Genomic DNA, 26,509 nt, shown 5'->3' with positions numbered 1-26,509 from the left:
GTGGCATAAAAGAAAATAGTCTTTAGAGTTATTTCAGCATGCTCTGTTAGGGATCAAAGCTCAATTTTCTTGCTTGCAGTTGAAATGCAAACAGCTGTATTCCCCATTCATAGATAAGGCTTTGTGAAATTGCATCCCAAAAATGATACACTTCTAAATTTCAGACCTCTCTAATACGGTGAGCACTTGAGCTATATCATTAAGTGCTAGCAATTGTGACTCTGACTTAATGGCGCCAAGCAAAGAGCAGATGCGGCATTTAACCCTTATTAAGGTGGTGGCAATGTCAACTTCCATATTCTCATGAGTGTTCCAAATGCTGTGGACATTACGCTCTGTGGGACAAACAAATTATGTTTACGTGATCAGGGAAATCTAGCCATCCAAGGATGCTGAAAGGTCACCCACCCAACCCCTCCCCTCGATCTTCTAAAATAGACCCTCTTTGCTTGTATTTGCAAGTCAATGATGATTTTTTGGATCCTGCCCCTGTGATAATGTCTTTGTGCGCTGATCTACCAAGGGTCATGCTGTACCTATCGGAGCTGACATAACTGATTGTTTCTTTGGATCCTGCATTCTGAAGTACCCATGATAAGATTGTTGTAGTGTCGGAGACAGAAAAAGCCACAATGCAACATGTTTACTTTGAGCGTGATAATACTGAATGGCACAAAATATTAATTGTACAGGATTGCTAAAAGCTCACATCATATTGGCATGGATAGTTCAGAAGGTTTATAATCATTGCAATAATATTTATGTATGACTTTCAAAAGGCAGAAAACATTCATTCATTACTCGATAGGTTCAATAGCCAACCTTGACAAGGTGTTGGTGTCATTGTTGGATTGATTTAGCTGTGAGTAATGTTTTTATGCAGAGTTTTTTGTTATATTTAAAAGCTCGGTATTTTTCGGCATCTGCTGAGCTGATTTTTCAATCTTGCAACTCTTTCCAGGTGCTTTGCAACTTTTTCACAATAGCCTTCTACAGACCTGATATATACCCTTCTGAATGTTTATTTGGATACATCATTTTTTTAAATGGTGAAATGTTCTCCTCAGGGCACTGGCTGAAGCTGGGTTGTGGCTCCAAAGGTTCTGGCATCTGTCACATATCTTGCTTAAGCAATTATTCTTCATATTGGGGTTTAGATGGTGCATGCTGGTATGTTATTCACCTGTGGGCATCAGAGCCGAAATTGACCTCACCTGGCACCCATGTATGGCCACTGAATAGCAGGTCAGGTGCAGAAACACAGGGCGGAATCATCCCAGGTTTGCACCTTCGGTAGAGGGCGGGTAAAATGACGTTTTACCTGCCGGCAGCGATGGTGGGTTTTCACGCCATATTGTCCCAAACCTGCTGCATTACTTATGCATTCCCGGGAAACACACTGTTTCCATGGCGGGCGGGTTCTCATTCGCCCACCACGCCATCATCTCGCCGCTTCACCACACCGGGCGCCACGTTTAAAGTAAAGCCGAGCTCACTGCTTCCAGCCCAGGACTGTAGCAAAGAAAGACAAGGAGACTGCAGCCCTCAAGCACCTTTTGGATGCCGTGGAGGCCGCTGTGATGTTATCTACCCCCCTCTCTGGCTGCAGGAGAGGCAGCTACATTACCACTCCTGCTTGGTCGGTGATGGCAGTGGGGACCAGTGGGATCAGAAGAGGTTGGCCATCCAATGCAGATAGAGGATGAATGATCTCATCCGTGTAGCCAGGGTAAGGCAACCATCTCATCACTCTAAACTCACACTCAAGCCCATCACACATTCACTGGCATCTCATTCACTGCCAGCTCAAGGGACACCCCCACATCTCCATCTGGCCTCATCTCCTCTGGAGACTGCCCCCTCAGCCCTCACCATCTTGAGGCCACTTGCACAGATCAACATGTGCCCCCACACACACCCTGGGATACCCTCCTTCCCCTGTACAGCCCTCACCCTGCAGCCTCTTCCCTTGTCTGAGGCCATTTATCCCCCTTCCCCAAACAAGACCTGCCCTGCAGCCACTGAAAAGCCCCCCACACATGACTGATCTGGTAGGTAGAGACTTGCCCGTGAGCCCCCATAAAGGTGATGTGGTGCTGTCTGTGAAGCCTGGCGCTGATGACTGCGAGTGCTGGTCAAAGCAAGGTTGGCAAACAAACCTTGAAGTCCCGAGTGAAGTGCAGCTCGCCAAGTGCACGTCGCTTATGTGCTGTTGTGAAACACGTTGGCGTGTTTTTCCGCAGACACGGCAGGAAATGTGGGCGGACGATTCAGCCCGAGGGGGGGTGGGAATGAGTCAGGTGGGCTGGCCTTATCATGATACGCTGATGTATGACAAGTGAGGTTCCCGACGTCCGATGGCAGGAAACGCAGCCCGCCATTGGCAGGCTGAGTGGACAATCGCAAACTGGTTTCAAACCGCTGTGAAACTGATCGTGCCATACTGTCCGCTCACGCACTGAACACGCCCAACGCCGGCGAGCATGGAAAATCCCAGCCCTGGTTTAATTCTTTCCCCTTCCCTCCCCACGCCTGAGTTTCTCAAGCCAACTGTTTAACATTACACAATCTGATCCCATGATCTTGCTGATCTGAATGTTTTAATACTAAACTACAAATTTACCCACTGCATCATGTTGGTACTCAGAATCATGCTTTTCAATATCCCTTTGTCACTGATTAACTTCCTCTGAATATTTCTGATCCGTGTTGTATTTTCGGAGTTGATTGACTGGCTATGTTTAGTCTCGGTTGCAGTACTCTACCCTTTGTCACCATCAATATAATAATAATTTGTTTAGAGGTTCAAATGGCTTATTTTCTTGGGAACCAGAGAATTTTAATAATTTGAATCAATACCTGGTTCAGTGTCCAACTAACTGCCAGTAGAATATCAAAACTTGATCGTTCTGAATATAGGACAGGATTGGTGTGGTCTCTGTATTTTTGACACTCAAAAGTTTAAAACAAAAACTTTAGCTCCCTCAACCTTTAAATCATTTCAGCAGTTGATGTGAGGGGAATTGAGAGCGAAATATTATTTCTTCCTATAACTTTCAAGCCATTTTAAAAAATGTTCAAGCCCAAAAGAGATCTAAATGTATCTTCAGTATTCCAGTAATTAGATGCCTCTGTCTGGTGCAACATCACATTGCAGCTGACAACCAATCTTTAGTGTTTTAAGTCCATCTGTGACAGAAGGTTTGATCTGCTTACTACATATAACTTTGCCTTCAAGGAAAATATGTTTCCAGTGACCAAAGAAAATCGTCCTTCGTTGTCCTTTGATCTACCACTGCAGTCTCAAGGTTCTAGATTCTTCTGTCTTTGAAGACTAAGGATTCAGTGGTTTGTAAAAGCTAGAACAGCCAATTTAGCACGTGAGTACGAAAGGATTGTTTCATTCATGGTTCATGGTCCTACACAATAGTAAATCACCTCAAGAAAAATCTTTCACGTGCCACACACCTCAACAACATTAAAGCTAAGTGCCAATATTGTCTAAACAGCACTTCACAAATTACTCAAACCATAATAAATCAGCTCCAGGAAAAAAACCCATACATCACAAAACCAGTTACAGTATACACAAACTAACTGAATACATAGATCAGCAGCAACAGCATGTGATCACCAGCAACCTAAACAGCTCATTTTAATTCTGACCAATAACACAAACAGGAAGCAACTATGTTATACTTAGCATTCTTATCCTTACCATAATTAAAATTAAAATAAAATAAGGATTATATTTTCAATGTTACCAGATAAATTAGAAAAACACAAGGGAGCGAGGACAAACATACAATTTGTATCTTGTCATTGTGTTGCTTTTTCTTGTCTTTTGTGCTCATTACTAAACATCTGGAATATCTGCTTTTTAGGTTTTCATTTGACATTTGTCTGAGTTCCCCATAAAATTAATCTATGCAGCTACAGTGTGAAAATCCATTTGCGCTATTTTTCCTATGCAAGAATAAGTAATAGATGGTAAAATTCAAAGCCACTGTCAGAACCATCCTTTCTCCAATCCCCATAAATGTCACTACGTCAACATAAATTCCTTAACAGAGTTTTGCTAATTCTTCGTTCATCCGCCCGGTAACTTGCACAGGGTCTGTCAGGAGTCGTCAGCTGCTGGCGCTTGGGATATTTGGGCTCAAACAGGCTTCAAACTCCTCAAGTGACACTCCTGCCACTTGCTTGTTAAAATCGCAAATCAAAGGTGAAAGTAACCTGAACACTGATAGAAAAAAGGTTTAAGGAGTTTGTTGGAGCCTTTTACCAATAACTATTTTAAGAATGAGCTTCATTAAGTACATAGGTGAGGGTACCACTTTTAAATCGCAGGCACATTGAAACCATGTGCACATAAAGGAACTGTCAAGAACAATGAACACAGCTGGCACTACATAACAACAGTGACTGCACTTCAAAGCAACTCATTGTTTGTCATGTCCTTTGATATATTTTTGAGAGATGTAATAAGGTTCAGTGTAAGAACAATCTCTTTCTTTCACTATGGAGGATAAACAAGGTTCCAAAATGTAGAAAAGAAAATTCGTAACTTTGTTCAAATAAACGACCATTGATCTGTGCAGAATCTAACATGCAGTTTCCCTTTTTAGTGCCACTTCCCCAAACAACATAAAAAGTCATTGCCTCAAACACAAACCACATATGGCCCAACACTAGTCCAACTTGTTAGGGCTTTACCTTCAATTTTCTGTGTGATTTATGTACACTATTTCTACAAAGCACACAGCATGCTTTAGATCATCTCTTAACCAATGAAAATGAATAAGAAACTTCAACAATTTTCTTACAAATTATTAGAAGATCAAGAGATTGCGATAGCCTGTCCTGGTGAGCAGAAACAGGTAGTTGATCTGGATTAAAGACTGAGCCTTGCTTTTGTGAAGCTAGATCTTCCCATTTTAAAGATTGTGGACATTGGAGAGAGTCAGTGGAAAGAAATATAGCCGGAACTTAAGATATAGAAAAGAATACAACAGAAAAGGATTGGGATAAACATACAGAAATGCAGAATCAGTGAGGACAAGCGGGAAAGAAATGAAATTAGATCAACAAATGGTGCAAAGAAGAAAATGTGGCAACTGAAGAATGTACCTTTATTCCCAAATGTAACAGGAATTCCATTATCAAATTGCACAATGGCTAATCAAATACATCACAACTTCACAATTCACTTTTCAAATGCTGCACTCAAAGCTTGGAAGTGTGGAAATCTTTTGGAGTGGGATAAGTTTAAACTGCCAGGTTTATAATTGATATTGAGTAAACCAGTAAGTGGGAGATCTGAATTACAATAATTAAGCCTCATATCTGTTTTAAAATGCAATTGTGTTGCTTTGCTACTATGCTATTAATATACTGTGCAGAGTGAGTTAAAGTAAAACCCGGTGATATCTTAGAAGGTGCTTAAATACATAACACTGCCTTGACTTTGAGGACTGTAGCACTTGTACATGTACTAATGAATATAAATAACTTACATTTGGATAACAGAAACAGCAGGTGTGGAGGCAGCTTAAAGGTTGATAACAAAAGTGAGAATGAGGTAGATCCACATAGTAATGGTGACTTGGCAACACCAAACTTGGGGTTTAAAAGCCTGAAGATTACAGGAGGAAGGGAGTACGAAGGAGGGTAGGAGCTTCCCACTTTTGAAGCCCTGGTAAAGAAAAAGAGGGTCGAGGAGACAGTACAATGATTTGTAAAATTATCAATGCAATGAGAAATAATGCAGCAAGACGAGTGTGAGAAAAAAACAAAGTTTCAGAAGTGAAAGTAGAAAATGCTAGAAATACTGAGCAAGTCAGGCAGCATCTGTGCAGAGAGAAAGAGTGTCAACGTTTCAGGTCGACGATATTTCCTCAGACCAATCTGGGTTACATGAGATGTGCAGTAATTATGAAAAATATAAATCCAAAATAAAGCGAAATTATCTTGCCTTATTCATAATTTCTGTTAGTTTAAACTGGATCAGAATTCTCTACCGGGTGTATCTTCGAATTAGGTCTCTATACAGGTTAACTCCGATAAGATCAAGCCTTACCACCAAACTCCAATGTTGTAAAATTAAGTAACACTGTTGAGATTAGAATACTTGCATTTTGTGTCTAGAAAATCTAAAAAATTCAATCATTTTATTTTGTCATTTGCGTTAGTCATTACTGAAATATACAGTTGAGTATATTTGATATTTTCAAATTTAGGCAGTACACTGAAGTGTGCCTGATTAAATGATTCATCCTTCATAGTCTTAAATTCTCCTTGGTTCTGTTCTGGACGCTCACTGTGAACAGCACAGCTGCCTTATTTAAATACTTCTGAGTGACATTAACCCTTTAAGGGAATCTGGCTTGTAGTTTTTGAATTTTATTAAATTACATACAAGCTTAAGATGACAGTGTGAGTTGTTTGCTGCTGGAGGTGGAATTAGCATAATGCTGATCAAACCAATTAAAAGCACATACCTTGATATTATGTTTGGGAATCTATCCAAGTTAGCAGCTATTTTTCTTGTAAACCTTCACTTTGCTAACGAACTTCCAGTAATGAGAACCGTGGCTTTGTTCAGTAAAGCAGCACCAACAGGGCTGAGCAGATTAATTTCCAAAATGCACAGTGCCTATGTTCTAATAATATCGACATTTACTTGATAAAACAACCACACAGTCATTGGTTCACTTATTGGAAAAATTGGACTGAAGCCTGATGCTACCACAATTGGCTCATTTCCATGCGGTAGTAAAATGTGTAGCTTGAGCTCTACTGTACAACTGTTTTTTGCCTTACTTAAATGGAGGCAGTGTTCGTGCTTTGGTTTTTAAACAAAGGCTCATCTCCCAAGGTCTCTGTTTGTTGAGATAAGATATAAAGCTTCCAGAGGACACTGCTGTGGGAATATTAATTATTACCATATTGTGTTCCTTGTGAAAGGGCAGTCAGTCTGTCTTTGACCTAAACATCAATTGTTTTGGCTCTGGTAAGCCCCAAGTATAAGGTGCTAAATTGCTGAGATATAATCTAGGAAACAAAAATATTAAGGTTTTATCTGTTGTATCTTTGGTTGTCTAATTTTTCTGATTATTAACTGGAATTGTACTGTTGTAATTGTATCCTAATCAATATTTCAGTGAATTTTCAAATCATTTAAACTTCTTATTGCAACTTTTAGAAAACCTTCTAATTTTGGGCCAGTCTCCCCCTCCCTATCTCCAAATACACCCACGTTGTGAACTCCAGGTACAATAACCACCAGTCTGAATTCAAAACTCTCTTGCTACCAAGATTAAAGAGGTGACCTAAGGATGGCCTACCCAAGGTCCAATACTGTTTAATGGTGCTATTGCACTAAAGGTACCAATTTGAGTCTGGTGCCTGTTTGCAGCAACACACAGCAGCCAGGCTTACGATGTTTTGCAGGCTTCATGTCAGCCTTTGGCCAGAGATCTGCATGTGTACCTAATGCTATTTAAATGCTGGGTGATTTTTAATGCTAACAAAAGACCAACAGGGCAGTTGGCTCTCCATTGTGACAAAAAGTGAAGTTTACAAGGTTCACACAGGCTATCCAATGAACAGTGTGGGAACATTTTAAACTTCACTTTGCACTGAGATTATCTCCTTGAGGATGTTTCAGCCCATTTCCTTCAGTCTTCCGGCTGTGGCCTCCTGTGGTTTGCTTTCCCTTCTGCGCTACCACTGATGCAGAGTCTGCACCGGTCTCAAGAACTATTCCTGGAACTCCTTCCCTAAATCCCTTTGCTTTCTTTGTGTTAATTCTCCACTTGAAGGAGTCAACTCGAACCTATCTCTTTGGGCAGGATTTCCCCCTGTTGGGGGGGAAGTTGAAGTGCGGGCGTGTATGGGCGAGCCTCTGATTGGCACCCCTGATTGGGGGTGCGCCGCCATTTTACGTGGGTGGGCCAATTAAGGCCCACCCACCGTGACGTCCGCACGGAAGCGCTATGCGTTCCCTGTGCGGACGGGGGGAATCCCTAAACCCGGGAGTGTGCTCTTTCGCACACGCGCATGAAAGAGCGACTCATCTCCCTGAGGCTAAGTGCTGCCTCAGGGGGATCGGCTCAAATGTACAAATTATTAAAAATAGAAAAAAAAAATTCCCTGACACGTCCCCTCATGTGACACTGTCACATGAGTTGGGACATGTCCATAACTTTTTAAAAAACTTTAATTAAATTTTTAAAAACCTACATGAAATCGCATCCCGCCCGTGGATGAAGTTTCATGTTTTTTCTAATTCCCGCCGGGGCTCCCGACCTGCCCGACAACCTGAAGGTTGGACGGCCAGGTCCACTAATTACTTTAATGACTCTGTTAATGGCCTCAATTGGCCATTGACAGCTCGGCGGACGCACAGCTGATTTTGCTGAGCCCCCGACTACCTGAAAATTTAAATGGGGTGGGGTAGCGTCAGGAGTTCCGCCCGATGTCACCGCGCATCATTTTACGCGTCGGTGAGTGGGCCCCGTCCCTCCGCTCGCCGACGGCAAAATCCAGTCCTTTAACTATACTTTTGGCCAGCCACCTCAGTGCTTGGCATGTAGTTGTGCTCTGTGACGTGCCATAGGACAGTAACCTCTGCAGGGACACCTTACATACATAAACTGTGCTCAGGTGAGTCTGTGCTAATTATTGAAACTTGACACTAGTGATTTCATTCCTGAGACACTACACAAGTCTAGACTGACCTGAAGCTGGGACAGCTTTGTAATAAAGCAAAATTATTGGCCTTTTGAATGTTTAAGATTGCTAGCAGAATAGGTTTAGCTACAATCGGTATTTTCAAGGCTACCGTTGAATAAATTAAAATGTATTTGGTTTACATTGTTAATTGCAGACACACTACCTATAATACACTAGCCCACCAGGAGACAGGGAAGGTACAGTAATTATGCTTAGGAAAAGCAAGAGCTCTATTGTACCAATTAAATTTTAAATAAACTCCACAGCTGCACCATTGTGATTTGAGGTTAAAGCTGCTTTATTCACAAACAAGGATGTTCTATTTCAAAACAAGGATGTTCTATTTAAAAATTCTCAATCACAATTGCCTGGTCAGTGAACACTGAGACTTAACTTCTATTTAAATAAAGATACTCTTGTATATTTTTTCTCCAGCAGGGATGGTGGTACATTAACGAGGTCAATCTTCTGCCCCTCATTCTTGGCTCTGGTCGAAGGAACTAGGATACCAAGATCAATCCTGACAATTCTGCCGGGCAAAGATGTGTGTGTGAAATCTTATTGAACTGCATTCAGTGCTCCTCTTTTTAAGAAAAGCAGGACATTGTATGCTAAATTAAATTGAAGATGGTGTGTAAGAACATGTGAACAATCCTGGCTTTGTGTAATAGTATAAAATGGGCAGTAACAAGTTGACATCCCATTTTACATCATTCTCTTTTTATTTCCATTGCAAAAATATAGATTAGGAGAGATGTAAAGTGAGCTGTTGATGCATTATCACCTGTGGTATAGTATCTCACTGTGTCCTCATGAATAAGACTGTAATACATAAAAAGAGTAAAATATAATAGCATTTCCATAAGGGGGCTGGTTTGCTAACTTGCCAGATGGAAAATCTTGAATAATTTGCAGGCAGTGTGTTGAATGCAGAGATTTTTCATATTAAATCACTTTCAAAATGCAACATCCCTTTTTAAACTTTTAATTAAAAGAAGGCAATTATGGGATGTGGTGGCTTATAATATGCTTCATTAATTTGTGTAAAGTTTCTCTTCCTCTCCCCCGGGCACTTGCATTAAGATCTCACAGAGCTAACGTTCAGCGAGTATGGAGTGGTTTGAATGATTGACAGCTCTGAATAACCATCTAGGAATGAAAAGGATGCTGATCTGCATTGAAATAATGGAGACGCTCACAAGAGCATTTGGCTGATGACTATTTTGGGCATTACCAGCACAAATGTGGGGACTGCACAATCAATGGAATAAAAACAATGATTTTTTTTCCACCAGCTAAACAGACGTGAAATGCTGGTTTGTGAGAGAAAACAAAGGAATGTAAATGGTACCCGGTATTGAAACTATTTCCTTTCCAAACCCTAGACTAATATTCTCTTTGAAAGATAGCAAGGTCATTGTCTCACCACGAGCCACCATTCTTCCTCCTGGATCCAAGTATCTGTTTGTTTCTAGGTTCATGGATTCGTCCCTTAATCAATATTTCAACAAAGGAATGCAATTTAAAAACAATTGCAAGACTGTGATTGCTGCTCCCACTCTAGCTCAGAACCTCATCAGTTCATGCAAGGCTGCGCTGGGTGTGGTGACCTTTCATTCAGTGGAGCACTGAGGGGGGAGTTTTCCATTCCGGGACTGAGTCCTGTGGTGGGGGCGGGGATGGGGAGTGTTTCCTGCCGCAGAAGCCGCTGGAAATTCATGTAACCTCGGCCTCACTTATGATGCAGTCGGGGATTTCCCGAGGTATTGAGCAGCGGGTCAGGCTGGATGGCGGGCACATCGCCAACATATCCAGGCACCATATTTAAAAGGCGCCTGGACAGCAACCTACCCAATATTGAGAGAGGAGATGGCCCAAAGAGGGCCGGGAGCTCCTGCGCCCAAATTCAGCGATGCCTCCCTGGGAGTCCTGCTTGACGAAGTGGAGGCCAGGAGGGGGTGTCCTTTATCCACAGGATGGGAGGAGGAGGCCGAGAAGGGAGACGAACCTGGCAACAGGAGCAAGTCTCCAGGGCCATCAGTGCCCAGGGCCTCCAGCAGGGGACTGCCCTGCAATCCTGCAAACAGATGAATGACCTCATCCAGGCTGTCAGGGTAAGTGAACCCTCAACTGCTCACACTCACATCACTGAATGGTACAGGGCACATGGGCCTCAGTGGCAATGTGTTAAGGTGATGCCTCATAGCCCCACTGCAGCCCAACTAGTCTGCAGGTGGAGAGGCCGCTGTGGGTCCCTGACCCTTCCACACAAAGAGTTCAGGTACTGTCTGGGAGGTCGGGGGTGGGGAAGGGGCTCAGGCGTTGAGGGCACCAGTAAACACCACTAATGACATGTCTCTGTGAGCCTTATCCTTCTATCTGCATGGGCTCACCACTCGGGAGGGTGCTGCCCCAGAACCCTTGTGGACAACCTGCAGTTGGCACATGATCGAGTGGGTTATTTGTAAGACTGGAAGCTTGAGAAAGAAACTGAAACCCAAGCGCTCTCAACCCCATCTTCTCTCTTTGCGCCATAATAAGAGAGAGGGGGAGAAGATGGGAGGGGGCCGGCCACACTTCAAAGACCTCACTGACTTCGAGGAGGGGCAGCCCAGCTGGCAGGGGTGGAGTGGGACTGAGACTTTGGAGATGGAGAGATTGGCTTGTGACCTCCATCCAGTCAGGATCCATGCATGTTATAGAAACCTAAAGGTCAAACGTTCCACCAGATTGGAGGCAGCTCATGCAGTTACTCGCTCTCTCCTCTCTCACTAAGATGCCACCAGGGAGAGGGCAAGGCCTGAAAAACACAAAGTCCTGTCCAGCCCTCAGACAAGCCCACAGAGGACCGAGGACATTACAGAGGAAGAAACAGCACCCATAGAGGTGGCACACCAGCCACCTGCAGCCTCTACCAGCCCAGAGACACATACCTCAGTGGGTATTATATCTAGTTCAGGCAGGGTCTCACATTCTGGTGGTCACTGCACAGGCACATGTCTGCTGCAGGAGGCAGGGTCAGCCAAGCTCACTGGCACTTGGAGGAGTGCTGGGGAAGAGATAGCTGAAAGGTTCGAGTCCGATGATGAGCCTCTCGAATCGGATTTCCAAGAGATGCTGTAGAAGCAGCAAGAGACAGGGGAACATCAGGCAGAAGTGTCGCAGGCCCTCAACAGGATGGCAATCAAGGCGGAGGAGACTGTCCGCCTACTGGCTGATGAAGTGCTGCTGATCTGTGCACACATGGAGGTCTCCATGGAGACCCTGGTCCAGCAGACTCTGTCAGCAATGCGCACAGACCTGCACTCCGTTGCTATAGCCATGGGTGAGCTTTCGCATTGGCTACACAAGAGGGGGATGGGGCACCTCAACCTCCCTCCAGGCGCCCCTTCCCCTCAAGCACCCAAAGGGAGAAAAAGCAACAGTTTGACACCCCTGGGACCTCCACTCAGGAGCCTGAGGGTGTCCAGCTCTTCCCGATCCCCCTTGTCTATGACCCCCTTTGACCTTGTTCTCTGTGATCGCAGAGGGAGTAGCTACCCCGCAGCAGGTCAGCCAAAGTAAGCCGGGGCCCTCCAGGCCTCAGGTCTCCAGAGGACGGTCTCCAAGGTCATCCAAGGTAGCAGAGCAGTGATCAGCAGGCTGCCTCCACCCCTGCTGTGGATGTCGGGGGGGCACCTGGAAGAAGTGGTAGGGAAAGAAAATTCAAGAAGTTCTGATTTGACAAGTGGTTGCACGGGTGCACTGTGATTGTTACACATATCTCCTTTTTGTAAATATAGTTCACTTGCAGTGTAATCATGTTGGATGTGGTGTATCTGGAATAGTCCTTAAGCTTCTGCGTGACCCCCTACCCTCTACACCATCTTCTAAGCGACACCCCATGTCCCCTGGAATCAGGTGTGTCCTGGGAGGCAAAGGTCTTTCCCAGGGCCCTTGTGAGCCATGTGCAAGTCTCCCGCGCACACTGAGCCTTTACTCTTCACTTATACTTATCCAGCAATACTGATAGAAAAGGGCTGAGGTTGGATCTTGGGCCTGGTCTCTGCAGCTGATAATATCATGACACTTGAACTGTGCACAGTTACTGCCATCGGGTTACACCAGAGACCTGCTATTATAAAGCTTGAACGCAAATAGTAATTTGACCAAAATACATTCTGCATATGCATTAGTACATAGGATAACATACATAGGATATACAACACATGGGCCATTTGGCCCAAACAGTTCATGCTGGTGTTTATGCTCCACTTGAGCCCCCTCTCAGCTTCTCTCATCTAAATCGATCATTGTAACTCTCTACTCCCTTCTCCCTCTTTTGGTTGTCTAGCTTCCCCTTAAAGGCATCAATACTATTCACTTCAACCACTCCCTTAGGCAGCGAGTTCCAAACTCTTGACACCCTTCAGGTAAAAAAGTTTATTCTAAATTCCCTATTGGATTTCTTGATGACTATCCTATATTGATGGCCTCTTGTATAGTTTTACCACACAAGAGGAAACATCCAAATAAAAGCAAAATACTGCAGATGCTGGAAATCTGAAATAAAAACAGAAAGTGCTGGAAATATTCAGCAGGTCTGGCAGCATCTGTGGAGAGAGAAACAGGGTTACTGCTTCGAGTTGAATATGACCCTTCTTCAGAATGGGTTCTCCACCACTTTCTACTTTTATTTTATATTAGAGGAAACATTCTCTCTGTATTCATTCAATCAACACTTTCCATCATTTTAACGACCTCTATTAGCTCACCTCTCAGCCATCATTTTTCAAGCGAAAAGAGACCCAGCCTGTCAATCCTTTCCTGATATGTATACCCATGCACTCCTGTCATCCTGATATGTATACCCATGCACTCCTGTCATCCTGATATGTATACCCATGCACTCCTGTCATCCTGATATGTATACCCATGCACTCCTGTCATCCTGATATGTATACCCATGCACTCCTGTCATCCTGATATGTATACCCATGCACTCCTGTCATCCTGATATGTATACCCATGCACTCCTGTCATCCTGATATGTATACCCATGCACTCCTGTCATCCTGATATGTATACCCATGCACTCCTGTCATCCTGATATGTATACCCATGCACTCCTGTCATCCTGATATGTATACCCATGCACTCCTGTCATCCTGATATGTATACCCATGCACTCCTGTCATCCTGATATGTATACCCATGCACTCCTGTCATCCTGATATGTATACCCATGCTGTCACCATGCTTGTAAATTTTCATTGCACCCCCTCCGGTGCCTCTACAACCTTTTTATAATATGGTGACCAGAACTGTCTGAAAGTATAAATATCCTTGATATGATTTCAAGGAATAAAATCTACCATGTGATGACACTAAATATGCAGAGAACTGTACTGAGCCAATATAGATTTTTTATAATTATATGATTTGCAGAGCCATGTGATACAGTCCAATGTGCCATCAATGGGATGCTGTCCTGTTTCTACATTAACACTAATAACCTAACTCACTAAAAAGGAAACCATGCAAGTTGCAATATCAATAAGAAAATGGACATGTCAGTAAATTGCAGGCTGTTGAAGAGTACCACATGGATGTTTTTATTCTAATTCCAATCATAAATCTCGCTTCTGGAAATGAAACAATTCCACGTGGAACATTTCCCGTCTCCTGCATTTCCTACAATCATTGCAACACGAAATAAAGCAATTACAAATCAGGGCAATGTTTGGTGTACATCACTTCTTAGAATGTTAAAATTTACCATTCCTGCTTATTGAGCAAATGAGCTTAAACTTGTATGTCTGATGACAAAAAACTTGTTGTTTAGTTGCACAATGATAGCTTCAAAATTCCTAATAAGGAATGCATGTAGCATAATTATTTCTTTTAAATAAAACATACCAGCATACCAGTTGCTAATGACTTCTTACTCTAGGTTGTGGGCATTTAGCAACAATAATGTCATGTCCATGAATGTATAGCAAAGTTTGTCTTTCCAGTACAAAGGCATTCAAGATAATTTTAATTAGCCTCTTTTAAAAAAAAATTTGTATAAATCACATTTTTTCTAACCAATAATAAAAATCTCTTTTAAGTGTAATCTTTAGTGACTGCACAACGGTATAACTAATTAAGGTTGAATAAAGGTCAGACTGAAGAGTTATTCCAGTTTCACTTCTTATAAAGCCATTTTTAATTAGCTGATAACTCCAACAGCTTGGCCATCTGTCTACCACTTATCCCTTGTACAGGCAAAGCTGTTTTCCAATGAACCTCATTAAAATCCATAATAATAGATACCTGGAAATAGGTTACAAAACTGTGACAATCTCCAGGTTCAGATAATACCCTATCATGTGTGAGTGAACCAGAGATTAGGTTATGGCCCTTTAGCTCATTCTCCACTATCGTGGCTGTTTTTGTTTACATCTTCAGTACTTATGCTTTTTTTAGCTGTCAAAAAATATTTGGTGCATTTCCTAACAATGTAAGTTTGGTGTCACACTGTTTTGTGAGGTCACTGCTGTTGGATTATGTGAAAGCATTTTGCAGTTGATTAGAGGGAAATTCCATTCATTGCATCAACGCTGTTGCAATCAAAATATGCTGAGGATCAGCCAACTCCCACTGAAGAGCATCAGACTGACTGCAATCTAAAGCTGCGATTATGTTGCACTGAGATTGGTGTCAATGGCACTGACGCCCAATATGTGGGTCACATGCAGCAGGCTGGGACCCGGATGTAAACTGGCTGGGATTCACTAAGGCAGGGGAGACCATTTTGGGGTTGCCATCAGCTCTACTGAGCCCTAATAATATGAAGCTGCCACCAGTATTAATACCATTTATTGGCAGCAGGCACCCAAGTTCAAACCACTTACCAGGAGATAGTGACTGCATTCAACTCGTTTAACGAGAGATTGTGCAGCTAGCGCGAGTTTTGCTTCACAATAATTGCACCTTATGATACGGTTAGTTGATTCCTTGAGACCAAGTGCTACTTGTAATAAAAAGTTTGTCATAATAACTTCAGTCTGTGTTCACTTACAATCAAACTTACTGCCCTCCAGCCTTCACACAGCATCTGCCCGTCGGCAACTTTATCCGAAATGTAGCATCAGTTTCTGCACGCACCCCCCGCTCTAACTCTCGATTTCTCCAGAGTCTCTAAATTACCGGACCGCTCGCCTGACTCTCGGTGCTGGATGAACAAAAATTTCTTCCCATTCATACCGGGAAGACCAAAACCATTGCCTTTGTGACAAGCTCCATTCCCGAGCCACCAGCTCCATTCCTCTCCCCAGCAACTGGAAGAGGCTGAACCAAACTGCTGAAAACCACTGGGCTGAATTTTAGGCCACCCCCTCCCCCCACACCCCACTGGGCATGTTGGCAGGGGGAAGGGGTTGGGGAGGGCACGTAAAGTATGTCCGATGGCTAGCCCATTGCCTTCCCACCCACCCCCAACCTGCTTCTCGTAATGCAGGAGGTAGGTAAGGAGTTCACTAGCCCAGCCGCTCTTAGGCCTAATGAGGGCTTTAATTGGTCAATTATGCCCACTTAAGGCCCTCAATCTGCCTCCACTGCCATAATATGCTGGGCTGTTCAGGCGGGACAGCGGGAACGCTTTTTTTCAACAACTTGGGTGAAAGGGCGGGAAGAAAGGCATGACCACCTCATTCGGGGGCGGGGGGTGCCCTGTGCACATTGGGAGCACACCCCCAGCCCCACAAGATGTTACCCCCCCTCCCCACTGTGTCCTTTCCAGCTTGGCATCCAAAGCCAGCCCACCCCTCCCCCCTCACTCTCCTCCCTAGGATACCCCATCCCTCCCCACCCTAAAGGCCCAGGACTTAACCTGGGTCGGGGTCTCCATCTTTGATTTCTATGGGCCTCCTTGCAGACCCAGCAGTGCCCACCATTGACTTCTGGTGCTGCTGGCACTGCCAGCCAATCAGATTAGCTGGCAGCTCTCAAGAGCAGGACTTCCTCTCACTGAGGGGTGGAATTCTGACCCTCAGATTGATAGGCAGCCGGGAGCAGGTTATCGCAACCTGGGCGGCCTTTATTAAAGTTGGTTGTTTTGGAACTGGTTTTATTTCTGGTGGGGGTGGGGGTGGAGGTGGGGGTGAGGGTAGGTGTGGAGGTGGGGGCGGGGGTGGGGTCTGGGGGGTGGTGAGCAGAATGCAGCATTCCCCCCACCCCCATCCCCACAAAATCCAACCGCTTGATGTCATATCTGATTCTGGAATTGAAGCACATAATCTGCACTATTACCTACTTGCACCTCTGTAACATCACCCAACCTCATCCTTGCCTTATCCATGCCTTTGTTCTTTCTAGACTTGATTATTCCAACAACCTGCTCGCCAGCCTCCCCCATTGTATGCCCCACAAACTTGAGGTCATCCAAACCTCTGGTGCTTGTATCCCTATCCTTACTTACACAAACTCCTGGTCACCCATCATCCCTGTGCTGATTTATACTGAGTCCTGCTTAAGCAGCATGGCAATTTTAAAATTCTTGTCTTTATTTTCGAATCCCTCCATGTTCTTATCCGTCCCTATCTCCGTAATCTCCTCCTGTCTCACAACCCTCAGCACTCCTCCAATTCTGACCTCTTGAACATCCCTGATGTTAAGCGTTCCACTTTCAGCTTCTAAGGCCCTAAGCTTTGGACTTCCATCCCTACAACTCTCCACATCTCTTTACTCCTTTAAGACACTCTTTAAAACCGACTCCTTTGGCCGATATTTCCTTATGTGACTCGGGTGCCAAAATTTGCTTTATAATTGCTCCTGTGAAGTGCCTTGGGATGTTTTATTAACGCTGCTATATGAATACAAGTTGTTGTTCGGTGTAGGTTGCTGCTATACCACACTGCTGTGTCGTTTTCAATTATAATAACATCTTGGCTGTAATTTAACGATTTACATTTTCATGGGCATTAAATAGGAAATACGAACACTGCAGTGATGAAACTTATAGGGTGGAATTTTGCAGTCCCGCCGCAGTCAATGGACTTTTGAACAGTTCGCTACATTTTATAGACCCGCCCCCACCGTAACTGGGCTGTAAAATTCTGCCTATAATGTTCATTACATTAAATGGATGCCTCATTCAGAAAAAGCACATCATTAACCATCTTTAAATGACAAGATACAGGTGTTTCCATTGTTTGTGTATGTGTCAAATTCTAACACTTTCCCCTGTGATTGCAATCACAGTAAAGTACCCTTCGTACCAGCATCCGTTTGGGACATTTGCCAAATGCAGCTGACTTGGAGATTTTGGTGCCAGTAAGTTGCATATAAAATGTAGTCATTTTCAAATGAATCATCTAACATTTGTTAAATAAAATGGCTAGAATTTTCTTTGGACTGCAGTGCATTTGGATTGGGAGCAAAACTGTTGAAGCAAATTAATAGTAACACTTAACTGAACCATTTTAAAGTTATGATGGTAACTGTTGCTGGGTATTTGATGATTATAGGTGGAATCATCCCAGATTTGCATTATGTGCGGTAAGGGGTGTGAAAAATTATGTTTTACTTTGGATTTTTGAGTCATATTGTTCCTCTTCCTGGCGGGTTCCACCTCATTGATAAAGTATTTACAGGAAACACGCCGGGTCACTGGTGGACGGGCTTGGATTTGCCCGCTGCGCTGTGACCTCAGCACTTCCTCACTCTGGGCGTCATATTTAAAGCACACCAGAGTGCAGGCTACTTCATGTCTACAGACCAGGACTGCTCCAGGTGACAGATGGTTCTGAAAGCAAAGGTGACAGCAGCCCCCAAATTTAATGACTGGACACAGTGGAAGGCTGCTGCGATGTCCTCTACCCCTGCTCGGGCCACAGGAGGTCCACCAGAGTAACCAATCCGGCCTGGGAGGCAGTGGTCAGCGCCAATGGAGCACAGGGGAGGTCAGCCATCCAGCGCAGGAAGAGGACAAATGCTCTCATCCCTTCTGCCAGGGTAAGTCAACCATCTCATCACTCTCAACACACACTCCCAAACCCATCACACATCCACATGGATCTCACACCTCAAGGGAAAACATCACTAACTCTCACACACACCCTCACATCTCCATCAGGCTCACATCCTCATCCTGTCCATGGCTTCGCTCACCACACAAACATTCCATACAGCGGCATGTGCCCTGCTCACACTCTCTCCATCTGTTTTCAGGAAGAGCCTGCTCACAATGGAAAGGGAGAGGTCCCAGACCGGGCGTGGACATTAGACTCCTCACTCATTTTGAGGAGTTTACCATTGCGCTGACTGGTTGAGGTCATGGATTGTGCCTGTGGTGACGATGAGGTCAGCGGTGAACAACCATATGAGGATCCTGCACCAGGTCATCCCTCTCTCAACTCAACTGTGAGTGCTCTCTCTCCTGTTTTTTTGACTATTTTGCCATGCAGTAATTATCTCTACTTTGGTTCACAGGGAGCTCTTCCAAGTGACCAAGACCCACAGCCAGTCAGTCCCACAGCTCCATCCAGATCCTCACCTCCAGTGAAGAGGTCACCTCCTCCATTGAAGAGCTGGAAATAAGCAGCCTGGAAGACCCGTCACAGCGCCTACCCACACCCTCCACCAGCGCAGAGACACACATCTCAGTGGGACCTAGATCTAGAGCAGGCTCAGGTTCACAATCTGGTGGTCACCGCACGGGCACATGTCCACAGCAGGAGGAGGCAGGTTCAGCCGAGCTCCCGGTACTCAGAGGACTGCTGGCGAAGAGGCATCTGTGAGGTCCGAGTCAGATGACAAGCCTTCCAACTCATCATGGAGAGTCAGCAGAAGGCAGGGGAACATCACGCAGAGCTGTTGGAATCCCTCAAAAGAGTGGTATAGGAGTTGGAGGAGTGCATCCACTTGCTCCCTGATGAAGTGGTGTCCACATGTCTGCGCTGGAGGTCTCCGTGGGAAGGATGGCAGATGCCACGGAAGCCTGGTCCAGCAGAACGCAGGGATGCACTCCATCATGGTAGCCATAGGATGAGTTCCTGCAGGGAACATCGACGTCCCTCCAGGTGCTCCTGACCCCTCAAGGATTCAGTACCGGGGACCTCGGGCACCAGAAGAGAGGAGTGGCAGCTGGACATCCCTGGGTCAACCACTCAGGACTCTCAGAGGCTTTCCGCTCCCTCCAAGTCCCCTTTGCATGTGACCCCCTCAACCTCGTCCTCTGTCACCACAGAGGGAGCAGCCGGCCCACGGGAGAACAGCCAAAGCAAGCTGGGCCCTCAAGGCCTCGGCTCTCCGGCGGATGCACACCGAAATCATCAGAGGCAACAGGGCCACCCATTGCACAGGCTGTCTCCACCCCTGCTGTGGATGTCAGGGCAGCACCTAGAAGAAGTGGTAGGCCTAGATACGTTAAGAAATTCTGATCACAAGTGGTTGCAAAGTTGAGCACATTTTGTCACTTTATAATCTGAAAATATATCCACTTTCAGTGAATAATGTGTAATGTTGTCTTTCAGCTTCATTAACAGGCTCTGTGAGTCCTCCCCCTCCACCCTCCCCAATAGCAATTCAGCTGCATGCAACCAGACCACGAGTGATTCTGGAGGGAGAGGTGTGTTTGTGGCAGTGTCTTTCAGAGTCTTGTGCAAGCACTCCCCATGCACATGGAGCCTTCATCCATCACACTCATCTCAATGTCCTGAGCATTTTCAGTGCTCCCTGCTGGGGTTCTCCTTCAGTTGTCCATCTGAACCGACCTGAATCTCCGCTCACCCACTGATCACACTCCCATTCAGCACCTGTGCCCGTCTAACATGGGGCTCTGCTCACTTTCGATTTGTAAAACATGGTCATAGTCAAGTTTCTCGTAAGCTCCCCCATCCTTTCCCCTCCCCCAGTCACTTAATGTCCTTCCCCCCATCACAGTCGACCCACCAGACATCACCTTCGACCTCCCCAAAGTTACCCTGTAGCCCGAACCTTTCTCATTCCACGATATTCAGGTGAACGTGCACGTTCCAAACCTTTCTGAAAATCTTACCCCCATCCACAGTGACCTCCCCAACCTCTTCCTTTTCACACCCAGGGCCTGTGTTTGCCTCCATGTGCCCATCAACCACCCTCACCGCCCCTTCTGCCGGTACCGATGCACCCTCACCCTCCCATCCTACTGGTTCCCTCAGCCCTCTCTCACACTCACTATTCCCTCCTACTACGCCCACCCTTAGTTCTCTCCTCAGGAGGCAATGACTCCACAGAGCTCTCCCTTACATGTTCACCTGGAATTCCACCCCCCCTTACTCCTTCCTCCCTCCTTCCCCCAGTCACTTTCACCCCTCTGAACTCCCTCCCCACCACTCCCCCCCCATCCCCCCAGACACCCTCCTTCTACCTCCCAATCTCACCCCCCCCACTGACACCTTCGATCAACCCCCTCCTTCCAACCTCAAAATCCCCCCGTCCCCCCAAGGACACCTTCCTCTCCCACTCACACCTTGACCTTTCTCTTCCCCACCCCCCCCTTCACCGATCATCTGTCACAGCCCATGGCCGAGTCCATGAAGGTCCGAAGCCTCAGCAAAGTTGAAGCTGCTGCACGGAGACCTCCCACCTTCCAGGAGCTGCTTCACGGTGGAGCCGTGTGCCTGAGGGTCCAGCCAGCAATCGATGCACGTGTTCCTCCAGGGTCCGGTAGCTGCAGGGCTCCAACATCTTCTTCTCCTTGGATGTCCACGATCTGACCAAGGCCCTAAAGGTAAATCCCGACTTCTGTACATGACGCTTGTCCAGGCGTGTTCTGGCCCGGTGTGTTTTCCCGCTGGCCTAATGGTAAATTGCGCATGTGGGGACAATTCCAGCCGGGTCTTACTTTGTATCCAATTAGCGGGATGCGAATCGGGTTCACGCTGGCCTCCGGTGGGATTTGTGATGCGCCAAGGCGGACACCATCGGATGATCCTGCTGATTTCACAATGACGTGAAACAGATTTCTGCCCCCCTCGCCGAATTCTCCCCCACCCCCCACACGCCATGATGCCTGCCGCCAGCGAGAGCGGATGATTTCAGCTTGTTTGTCTGATTTTGCTTAGTTTAAAAGGAAGCACGACTACTAATAAAAGACAGTGGAATAGAACATGGATTGAAGTCTCTGTAACATCATGTTCCTGATCCTGGCTGTGCTGGTCTGGAACGAGCAGAAACCAAGTATTTGGACACAGCAGAGTCAGGGAACAGCTGCAAAGAGAGCAAGGCTGGAGTTGTTTCTGTCTAGATCTGCAAGTGGTATGAGTCCCTGTTCTAATGGTGGCAGCTAATAAAGACTGGGAGCTGAAAGGAAAAAAATCATAATTTTGATGACGATTAAACAGTTTCAAGATTATTAGTCAGAGGAAAGTACAACTGCAGCTGCTGGAATTTAACAGATTGAGGCCTGTTTCAAAATGAAGGGAGTTTATTTTCTTTCATAAAGGAATAGTACCTGTTTATACATTCACTCTACACTCATTGAAAGAATCCAGTTTCATTTTTGGCACATGTGGCCTGTAACATTAAGGAACAAATAGGTAAGGATATAACTAGATTTCAGCACATGCAAATTCACTCACTAATTTGCTGTCCTCACAAAATTTCACAATACAGTCCTGAAAACTCTGGTAAAATACCGTGGTTCCATGTAAAGTAAAGAGAAGTTGACTTCCTCTGTCACCATAAATCAATGACTTTAATTCTACACGAGTGGAATTGTGGAATACATTCCCAAACCACTGGTAGAAACAACCGAATTCTATGTAATGAAAATGGAATTTGGTATTCAGTTGCCTTATTAAATGCTATTAACATTAAGGTAAGGTAATTAACCATCATCCACAAAGGACCACAGGCATCTCTCTCCATTAGAGAGAGACAATTGCTTATATGTGGCTTGAGGGGCACCACTCCCCATTAATGGCTTTATAATCTGTTACTACATTAGACCAGAACATAAAGGGATATCGTTGTATAAAAGATTGAGTGAAAGAAAACTAGACAGAGGCTGGTGGGATTATCCCACAGTGTGCAGCTGAACCATTCACCAAATGTGTGCATTAGATTTGTGTCTCTTCCTCCCTTCCCTTTGCTTGGCTTTCAGGTCAAACTGCTCCTAATGCTCACATCCATATCCAATTCTCTGGAAGGAGTCAGTCCTAATTCTTATTGGTATCAAGAATCTCTTGTAGTTCATTTAAAAAAGCACAATTTTTCCCAAAACTGTCCTTCCATGAATGGATTACGTACCTAACTTTCCAAGTCCAGCATTTCTTCCGGTAAACTCGGAGTGTAAATAGTGAACAATGGGACATAATCATCCTTTCTGAAAATATAAAATTATGGATCATGGACATCTTTATATGGCAGCCTGTTTAAGAGAGTCCACAGGCAGTTTTACATTAATTATTGCTGTAATTATTGCTGTAATTATTGCTGTATGTCTGATAGAATCTTCTTGGAAAGTAAGTTCTGAGCACTGTACAACAGCATTTTTTTTTTGATTTACAGTATTGCCAACAGGTGAAGGATTTAGCCACATCCATTTCATTTAAGAAGTTATATATGGGATTTAGCTGTCTCTGTGGAAGAACTTTGATTGGGACTCCTTCGTAATGCTGCAAATAGAAACTGCATTGACCCCTGGCCAAATAACTCTCTGTCCTCAGTGCAGTATCATTGGATCCTGGATCTCTTATTCGAGTCTTCCATTGGTTTGTATAAACAGCTACCCAAACCCAGATGGGATTGTGCATATGGCCAGAAGCAGATATCTGACAGCAGCCGATCATATTGCTGTTCAGGAAAGGAGGGAAAGAGAAAACAAGAAATTTTAAGCCAGTTAAACCTGACATCAGTAGCAAGGAAAGTAGGCCAGAATCTATTATTGAGGGTGTGGTAACAGGGCACTTGCAAAATCACAACATGATTAGGCAGAGTCAACATGGTTTTATGAAAGAGAAATCGTATTTGACAAGTTTATTAGAACTTTTTAAGGGTGTAACGAGCTGAGTAGAAAAGGGGAAACCAATGGATGTAATAAATCTGGATTTTCAGAAGGCATTCGATAAAATGCCACACATTAGGTTGTTACACAAAAATTAGGGCTCAGAGGATTGGGGCTGACATGTTGATATGGATTAAAGATTCTGCGATTTATTCCTACTCTGTTTTCTTTCCGTTAACCAATCCTCAGAGTGTGGAAGGGGGCCATTCGGCCCATCAAGTCTGCACTGGCTCGCTGAAAGAGCATTCTACCTAATCCCACTCCCCTGCTTTATTCCCGTAATCTTGCACATTCTCTCTTTTCAGACAGCAATCTAATTCTCCAATTCCCTTTTGAATACCTCAATTGAACCTCCCTCCACCACCCTTTCAGGAAGTTCCAGACTCCAACCACTGTCTGGGTGAAAGAAATTTTCCTCACATCACTTCTACTCCTTTTGCCCATTATTTTGAAGCTGTGCCCTCTAGTTCTTGATACTCTCTTGATTGGGAACAGTTTCTTACTATTTACCCTGTCCATACTCCTCAGGATCTTGAATACCTCGATCAAGTCTCCTCTCAGTCTTCCTTTCTCCAAGGAAAACAGTCCCAACCTCTCCAATCTATCCTCATAGCTACAGTTATTTATCCATAGGGCTGGATTTTACCGTTGGCGAGTGGGGGCAGGGCCCGCTCGCCAATGCATAAAATGACGCGGGATAACGTTGAGTGGAACTCCCAATGTCATCCCGCCTCATTTAAATTTTCAGGAAGGCGGGGGCGCAGCAAAATCAGCTGCAGGCCCGCCGACCTGTCAATGGCCAATTGAGGCCATTGTCAGAATCATTTAGCCAAATAAAGGACCTGCCCGTCCAACCTTCAGGTTGTCAGGTCGGCCAGGAGCCCAGGCGGGAAGTAGAAAAACATGAAACCTCATCCACGGGCGGGATGAGGTTTCATGCAGGGTTTTAAAAATTTTAATGAAGTTTTTTTGGAAATTATGAACATGTCCCAACTGATGAGACATTGTCACATGAGGGGACATGTAAGGGAATTTTTTTTTTCTAGTTTTAATATTTTTGAAAGTAGAGGCGATCTCCCTGAGGCAGCACTTAGCCTGTGAAAAAGTGCACTCTCGATTTTGGGATTCCCCCTGCCCGCACAGGGTGTGCATAGCGCTTCTGTGCACGCTGGGCAGGCCTTAATTGGCTCGGCCACGTAAAATGGCGCTGATCGGAAGCATGCCCCCACGCGCCTACCCATCAACTCCTCCCCCCAACGGGGGGAAAATTCAGCCCATGGAATCATTCTTGTGAGTCTCCTCTGTGCACTCTCTCCAAAGCCTTCACATTCTTCCTCAAGTTTGGCACCCAGCACTGGACGCAGTACTCCAGATGAGGCCCAGCTAGTGTCTTACACAAGTTTAACATGACCTCATTAGTCTTGTACTCAATGGCCCCATTAATAAAACCTAGGATACAATATGCTTTATTAACTGCTTATAAACAGGCTATCTTTAGAATAGCAAGGTGTAACTAGTGGAGTGCCACACAGATCAGTGCTTGGGCCTCAGCTATTTACAATCTATATGAATGATTAGATTAGGAGACTGAGTGTAATATATCCAAGTTTGCTAACGATACAAAGTTAGGTAAGAATGTAAGCTGTGAGGAGAGGGTACAAAAGGATATAGAACAGTTAGGCGAATGGGCAAGAATGCAGCAGATGGAGTTTGTGGGGAAATGTGAGATTGTTCATTTTGGTCGGAAAAATGGAAAAGCAGCCTATTTTTAAAAGGCGAGTTATATCTATCCCAAGAAGCTGCTGTGGCTTAGCCATTTTGGATTACACTTGTTAGGAAAGGAACACTGATAGTAAAAATTCACTTACAAAATTTTGTGATGAGAACCATGGTTTCATTGTGATTGTGGGCCACGCCAAAACGGGAATGATACTGAGAGAGAACTTTCACTTCATTTGCTAGTCCACTCAAGTAGCAATGTATGTGAGCCTGAGAAGCAATGTTCAAATTTATTGTATTTTGAACAAATATTACAAACTTGTGTGTGAACCTTACTGCTTGGCCTTTCAGATTTCATACCATCACTTTCAACTTTGCAAGGAGGTTGAAGTTTTACCCTACAGCATTGCATATAAATTTTATCTTTTTCCTCAGTGGTTCTAAGGCCCCCACCCCACCCCCCTCCCCACCCCGGTGGGACCGACGAACCATTGAAATCTCTGTTCACATCGGTGAGACTGGAAGATCCTGCTGGCGTGAAGGGCTGGAAAATTCCGGCCTAAGTTCAGAAGGAAGTGAAATGATGTTGGTAACACATAAAAAACTCTCAAAGTTGAAGTGCAAGACTCAAATTTCTGTGCTGCACATGAAATAAAAAAAACAAATGCTTCAGGAAGACAAAGTACTAGAACAGAATGTCCCCAGCCTCTTCGCTGACCTCTTGTATGAACTCATCCTAACCTTAATTAGACATTGCAACTTTAAAGGAATATATACGTGCAGTCTGGCAGGTGACTAATATATTGTGCTTTACTTCAGTACAATGGCCACATCCTTACAAACCAGTGCGTGTTTTACTTACCATGAACAGTGCCACAGTAGAAGTGCTAATAATGTTATTGGAAATTTACATCTAACATATTCTTATTGAGCGCATTTCAGCGTTACACTCAAACTTCTTAGTTGCACTCAACAAATAATGTAGAAAGGAAAAAGGCAGTTATTTGATGCAGAGAGGTCAGGATTTATAACCTTCGGGTG

General features: G+C 44.7%; 1 protein-coding gene across 7 annotated transcripts in view; it reads right to left on the bottom strand.

The window, feature by feature from the left end:
• The window catches only part of sema6d (semaphorin 6D), a 287,153-nt gene that overhangs the window by 132,016 nt on the left and 128,628 nt on the right, over positions 1 to 26,509 (bottom strand). The window contains exon 1 of one of the 7 annotated variants that reach the window (XM_078529936.1): positions 6,501 to 6,668. The exons of the other annotated variants lie outside the window; for them this stretch is intronic. The gene's annotated coding sequence lies outside the window, so the exon portion shown is untranslated. Of the gene's footprint in view, positions 1 to 6,500; positions 6,669 to 26,509 lie in introns of those variants that run through there. 7 annotated transcript variants of the gene reach the window in all.

This window comes from Cetorhinus maximus, chromosome 26 (assembly GCF_964194155.1).
Source record: "Cetorhinus maximus chromosome 26, sCetMax3.hap1.1, whole genome shotgun sequence".
In the NCBI taxonomy this organism is placed as follows: Eukaryota; Metazoa; Chordata; class Chondrichthyes; order Lamniformes; family Cetorhinidae; genus Cetorhinus; species Cetorhinus maximus.
This window is presented reverse-complemented; position numbering and strand designations above follow the sequence as displayed.